The 6710-nt window shown below is 38.7% G+C and overlaps 1 protein-coding gene and 1 pseudogene across 1 annotated transcript in view; one reads left to right on the forward strand and one right to left on the reverse strand.

The window, feature by feature from the left end:
• NEDD1 (neural precursor cell expressed, developmentally down-regulated 1) overlaps positions 1–108 on the reverse strand; it is a 47070-nt gene extending 46962 nt beyond the window's left edge. The window contains exon 1 of the mRNA XM_011971361.1: positions 37–108. The gene's annotated coding sequence lies outside the window, so the exon portion shown is untranslated. The remainder of the gene's footprint in view (positions 1–36) is intronic.
• A 4208-nt stretch (positions 109–4316) lies between these two features.
• Positions 4317–5975, forward strand: LOC105533025 (annotated as a pseudogene).
• The last annotated feature ends 735 nt before the right edge of the window (positions 5976–6710 follow it).

The following is a 6710-nucleotide window of genomic DNA, read 5'->3' on the forward strand; positions in this document are numbered from 1 at the left end:
GGGGCCCCGCTGACCTCAGGGCCTCCGGAACCTCACCTCTCCGCAGCAACACAACAGGGTGCCGCGGCCCGCTCGGCGCTGGGCTTCCGGCTCCCGCCTGGACTGTTAAACTTCGGCGGCCGGAAGTCCCGCCCCGAGTGACGTCAAGGGGCGAGGCGCTGCGTGCGGCTGTGGCTCCTGGCCGGACTGGATTTGGGGCACAGAGGGTCTGGACAGGGCGGCGCTGGGCATCCGCGGGAGAAGTTATCCCAGTGCCAGGGTGGGAACTGCGGGCCGGGGCGACTATCTCCACGCCCCAGCGACGGAGCTCCGGCCACTGTCAACTGCTCCTTTGTCATTCACTTGCTGACTGTCTTGTGTGCTAGCACTCTGCTAGACTCTTGGGTGTACAGTGATGATTTAGCCTGGGGATACAAGAGTACAGTGAATTCTCATGGTCCTTGGCCTCGTGGAGCTTACAATCCACTATAGGAAGCTGACGTTATTAGATACTTAAATGGAAAGTGAAACTATGATAATGAAAGGTATAAGATGCACCAAGACCCATAATAAGGGAAACTATTGTGGATGTGGATATAGGAAAGGATTCCTACATGCAATGTACAAGCCAGGAAACGCGCTCAGGCTGAGAAATAACCCGAAGAGTAGGAGTCTGCACTAACCTACTTCAAAACCCATGATCTTTTTTTTCATCATGCTGCGAGCTCGGTCAGGAACATCAAACATCATCTGGTTGGGAATTCTTTTGAAGGGGATGCTTCAAGGTGGAAAAGAAAGTTACTGAGCCGAGTTTTCAAGTGCCCCTTCCAAAGGGCCTTTTGTAGCTCTACTGACAATTTTTGCTGAGAATATTTATCATAAATATGGAGCATTTCTTCTGCAAAGTGTTATTCTTTCATCACAACTACATGGGGTGTGTTTCTGAACTAGGTACATAAGCCCCAGTTATCTGCATTCATATTGCAGATTATTGGAAAATTCTAATAAGTGCATTTTTTTTCAGAGCAGAAATTGAAATCGTAGCCAAGTTATTGAGGTTCATGGGGGAGTGGAAAAAGGAGAAAGATAGCAAGCAGCAACTACCTTAATTGTACAGTCTGCAGTTCTTGAGGCTATGAAATCCAATTTGGGCAGGGAGGAGGCCCAGAAAGTTGGGAACTAAGAAAGCAGAGTAAGGGAGTGGGGGCAGGGAGAATGGGAGCAAATGGAGAAAAGAAAGCTTCAAACAAAAAGGACAATTAATTAAATCTCTGAAAATTGAAGCCAGCAGGAAAATTGAGACGACTATATGAAAATATATATAATAATACGTGTAATATAATATATACATATATAATACTAGCTATACATATAAAAATAAATATTGAACACTTTACTAAGCACTGTATTTGTGTGTCTAGACGTAATGTGTATGTATGCTATATATATATAATTTCATCTTTCTGAAAACACATGAAGTATGTGCCATTATTTGTCTCCGCTTTACATATGAGGAAATAGAGGTTAAGTAACTTGCCCAAGGTCACAAGTTTAATAAATGGTAGATTCAGAAGTTAAACTTGGGACCATAAGATTGCAAAGACTGTCCCAAACCATTATGCTATATGGTCAAGAGCCATAATACAGTGTAAAGGGCCAAATGGAAACCACTCCTCTGTCCCCACTGATGCTACGGCCTCATCAAATCTTACTGGCCTTGGAACAGTCCTGTCATTTTTGTCCCTGCCTCTGTGCCTATGTACATACTGTATGCTCAGTTCTGTATAATAGTTTAACGAACAATAGATGCCAAATGTTGGAAGCCTTGCTAATATATGAATTATATAAACATATACAGATTTCCAAAAGTAGCCATCATGACAAAGAATATTTCTAGAGACAGAGAAATATTTCATAATGATAAAATGGTAAATAAAACCACAAGCCATTATCAATTTTAAGTGTATATGTGAACATAAGAGAATTTTGAAGCATATGAAGAACAAGTACCAAAGCTAAAAGGGGAAAAAGGCATACCCATAGTCATTGTTGGAGACACTGACAGAATTTTCTCAGTAATTCATAGAACATCCAGATGATAAAAAAAAATCAGAAAAGATGTAGAAGATCTGTACACTACCAACTATTTTAACTGACATTTGTAGAATACTAGAGCCAACTACTTCAGGATAAACATTCTTTTCAAATACACGTGAAGATGGAGTATATATTGGGCTATAAAGTAAGTCAGTAGATGTTTAACAGAATAAATCTTACAGAGTATGCTCTCTGATCACAACAGTATTAAATATATACTAAAAAACAATAACTCACCTAGAGAAGTCCCAAACGTGAAATAAAACAACCTTACTTCTAATAGCCCATAGGTGAAGGAAAAAATCAAATCACAAATATTAATAATAATAGAAAATATTTGAACTAAGTGATAAGTAAAATGCAACAATAAAAACTCATGGAAACAGCTAAATCAGTGCTTATATTATGAAATCAGTGTTTATATTATGAAAAAAAGTCCAAAATCAATGATCTATGCTGTCTGTTAAGAAACTTAGAGAGCAAATTAAACACCAAGTAAAGATTAGAGTACAGAACAATGAAATTGAAAAAAGATGAACAATAGAGAAAAATCAATGAAACCAAAAGCTGTTTTTTGAAGTGATTAATAAAATTGAGAAATCTCTAGCTAGACTTATCAATAAGGAAGAGAAAACACAAATTACCAATATCGAGATTGAAAGAGAAGCCATCAGTACAAATCCAAAAGATATTTACAAAAATAAGGGAATAGGATAAACAACTACATGTTAATAAATTTGGTCACAACTAAAACAATTGAATACCTTGAAAGACAAATATTAAAACTGACACAAGAAGAAATAGATAATATGATAGCCCTATATGTACCATAAAAATTGAATCCAAAATTAAGAAAGCCATCTCACAAAGGAACCTCAGGATCGGATGGCTTTACGGTTGAATTCTATCAAACACATGAAGAAATAATACAACATTTTGGGAAAACAGAAAAGAAGAGAATATTTGCTAAACCCATTTTTTAGAGGCAATATTACTCTGATACTAAACCAGAAAAAGACATTACAAGAAATAACCATAACTCATATCCCTTATGCATGGAGACAAAATTATATAGGTGCACATATATATGCAAAATAAATCCAGTAATTTATAAAAAAAGATTATGATCAAGTGAGATTTATTGGAGAAATCCAAGATTGGTTTAACACTCAAAAATCAGTTAACATAATTCACCATGTTAACAAAATGAGGGAGAAAGCCCATATAATTATATCAATAGATGAAGCAAAAACATTTTTCTAAAATTTAACATCTACCCATGATTTAAAATGCTCGACAAACTGAAAAAAATGAAGGAAGGAAACATCCTAAACTGGTTCAAGGGCCTCTACAAAAAGCCTGCAGAGAGCACCTTAATTGATGATGAAAGACTGAATGTCTTCTCCTAAGATTAACACAAGAATACCCAGTCTTACTAGTACTCCTAGTCAACATTCTTCTGGAGGCCCTAGGCAGTGCAATAAGACAAGAAGATGAAAAGAAAGAGAAGAAGAAATAGGAAGAGGAGAAAGGAAGAGGAGAAGGGAGAGAAGAAGAAAACAACAAGTATACATAATGGAAGGGAAGAAGTAAAACTCTCTTTATTGCAGACAGCATGATTGTGTACTGTAAAATCATAAGGAATCCAGAAAAAAACTCCTAGAGCTATTTGAACTCAGCAAGTCCTATGCAAGGTCAATATACAAAAATAGAAATATATATACTAGCAATAAACAATCAGAAAAATAAAAATTACAATTTCATTTCCAACAACATCCAAAAGTATGAACTATTTACACACAAATGTACTAAACTATATTCAATAATTGTACATTGAAAGCTACACAACATTACTGAGGGAAGTTAAAGACCTAAATAATGAAGAGCTGTATCATGTTCATGAGATAGAAGACTCAATATTATTAAGATATCAGGTTTAAATAATGCAATTTGTTGTTTGCATATTATGCACCAATAACTTTATTTTTAAAAAGATCTCAGGAGCAAAGAGTTCCTAATTATTAAGAAATAAAGTGATGTTCTTCACTTGTAAGAGAAAAACAAAGTCTTAAAAAGACACAACAAAACAAAAATTTTCAAATTTAATAACACTGGCTTGAAAGGCCTTAAATATTCTCAAAAAAAAGTTACTAAACAAGTTTCAAATATCAGAATGGCTTTTTCACAATGGGTTTCCTGCCAGAACACAGGTGTTGTGAAAACCACTCCTAAAGGCTAAAATGGGAAAGCAAAAGACTCATATCAACATCATCGTCATTGGACACATAGATTTGGGCAAGTCCACCACCACTGATCATCTGATCAACAAATGTGGTAGCATCAACAAAAGAACCATCGAAAAATCTGAGAAGGAAGCTGCTGAGATGGAAAAGGGCTCTTTCCCATGCCCGGGTCTTGAATAAACTGAAAGCAGAGACTGAACTTCGTATCACCATTGATATCTCCCCATGGAAATTTGATGTCTCAGGACACAGAGATTTTTATCATAAACATGAATCCAGGCACATCTCCAACTGACTTTCCTGTTCTGATTGTTGCTGCTGACATTGGTGAATCTGAAGGTGGCATCTCCAAGAATGGGCAGACCCATGAGCATGGTGTTCTTGCTTGTACACTGGGTATGAAGCAACCAATTGTTGGTGTTAACAAAATGAATTCCACTGAGCCACCCTATGGCCAGAAGAGAAAATTGCGAAAAAAACGACAGCACTTATATTAAGCAAATTGGCTACAACATGGACACAGTAACATTGATGCCAATTTCTGGTTGAAATAGTGACAACACGCTCGAGCCACGTGCTAACATGCATTGGTTCAAGGGATGGAAATTCACCTATAAAGATGGCAATGCCAGTGGAACCATGCTGCTTGACACTCTGCACTGTATCCTACCACCAACTCATCCAACTAATAAGCCCTTGGGTCTACCTCTCCAGTATGTCTGCAAAACTGATGGTAGTGGTACCGTGCTTGTGGGCCGAGTGGAGACTGGTGTTCTCAAACCCAATATGGTGGTCACCCTTGCTCCAGTCAATATTGTCACTGAAGTAAAGTCTGTTGAAATGCTCCATGGGCCAGGCGTGGTGACTCATGCCTGCAATCCCAGCACTTGGGAGGCTGAGGAGGGCAGATCACTTAAGGCCAGGAGTTTGAGACCAGCCTGGCCAACATGGTGAAACCCTGACTCTACTAAAAATACAAAAATTAGCCAGACATGGTGATGCATGCCTGTAATCCCAGCTACTTGGGAGGCTGAAGTAGGAGGATCGCTTGAGCCCGGGAAGCAGAGTTTGCAGTGAGCCGAGATTGCACCACTGCACTCCAGCCTGGGCGACAGAGTGAGACTCCATCTCAAAAAAAGAAAAAAAGAAATGTACCATGAAGCTTTGAGTGAAGCTCTTCCTGGGGACAATGTGGGCTTCAATGTCAAGAATGTGTCTGTCAAAGATGTTTGTTGTGGCAAAGTTGCTAGTGATAGCAAAAATGACCCACCAATGGAAGCTGGCTTCATTGCTCAGGTGATTATCCTGAGCTATCCAGGCCATATTGGTGCTGACCATGCCCCTCTAATGAATTGTCACACAGTTCACTTTGCTTGCAAGTTTGCTGAGCTGAAGGAAAAGATCGATTGCTGTTATGGTAATAAGCTGGAAGACAGCCCTAAATTCTTGAAGTCTGATGATGTTGCCATTGTTGGTATGGTTCCTGGCAAACCCATGTGTGTTGAGAATTTCTTGGACTATCCTCCTCTGGGTCGTTTTGCTGTTTGTGATATGAGACAGACATTTGCTGTGGATGTCATCAAAACAGTGGACCAGAAGGCTGCTGGAGCTGGCAAGGTTATCAAGTTTGCCCAGAAACCTCAGAAGGCTAAATGAATATTATCCCTAAGACCTGTCACTCCAGTCTTAATCAGTGGTGGAAGAACAGTGTCAGAACTGTTTGTTTCAACTGGCCATTTAAGGTTAATAGTAGAAGAGGGGTTAATGATAACAATGCATTGCAAAACCTTCAGAAGGAAAGGAGAATGTTTTGTGGACCATGTTTGGGTTTGTGTGTGGTTTTTTTTGTTGTTGTTTCTTCTATTTTTGTGCGTGTGGCAGTTTTAAGACATTAGTTTTTAAAATCAGTACTTTTTAATGAAAACAACTTGACTTAAAAGCTGTCACAGAATTTTAAGACCCATTAAAACAAAGTTTAATGAGGAAAAAAAAGAATAAGAATGACTTCCATTCTTAACAGTAACACTAGAATTTACAAGACAGTAGAACAATACTTCTATATTTCTGAGCAAAAATGATTACTACTCTAAAATTATCTAGCTGTCTTATCATTCAAGTGTCAAGAAGGAATAAAAACATTTTCAGACATGTAAAGCCTCAACAAATTTTCCTTCTGTGTACCTTATCAAGGAGCTACTTGAGTCCAGGAGCGGTGGCTCATACCTCTACTCCCCACCACTCAGGAGGCTGAGGTGGGAGAACTGCTGGAGCCCAGGAGTTTGAGGCCAGCCTGAACAACATGGTGAGACCACATCTCCAATGAAAAGAAGCAAAGAAGCTGCCTGAGGAACTGATACACTGAAACAAAGGAGTGAACCAAAACAGAGGAAG

Source organism: Mandrillus leucophaeus, unplaced genomic scaffold (genome assembly GCF_000951045.1).
Source record: "Mandrillus leucophaeus isolate KB7577 unplaced genomic scaffold, Mleu.le_1.0 Scaffold1215, whole genome shotgun sequence".
NCBI classification, from domain to species: domain Eukaryota; kingdom Metazoa; phylum Chordata; class Mammalia; order Primates; family Cercopithecidae; genus Mandrillus; species Mandrillus leucophaeus.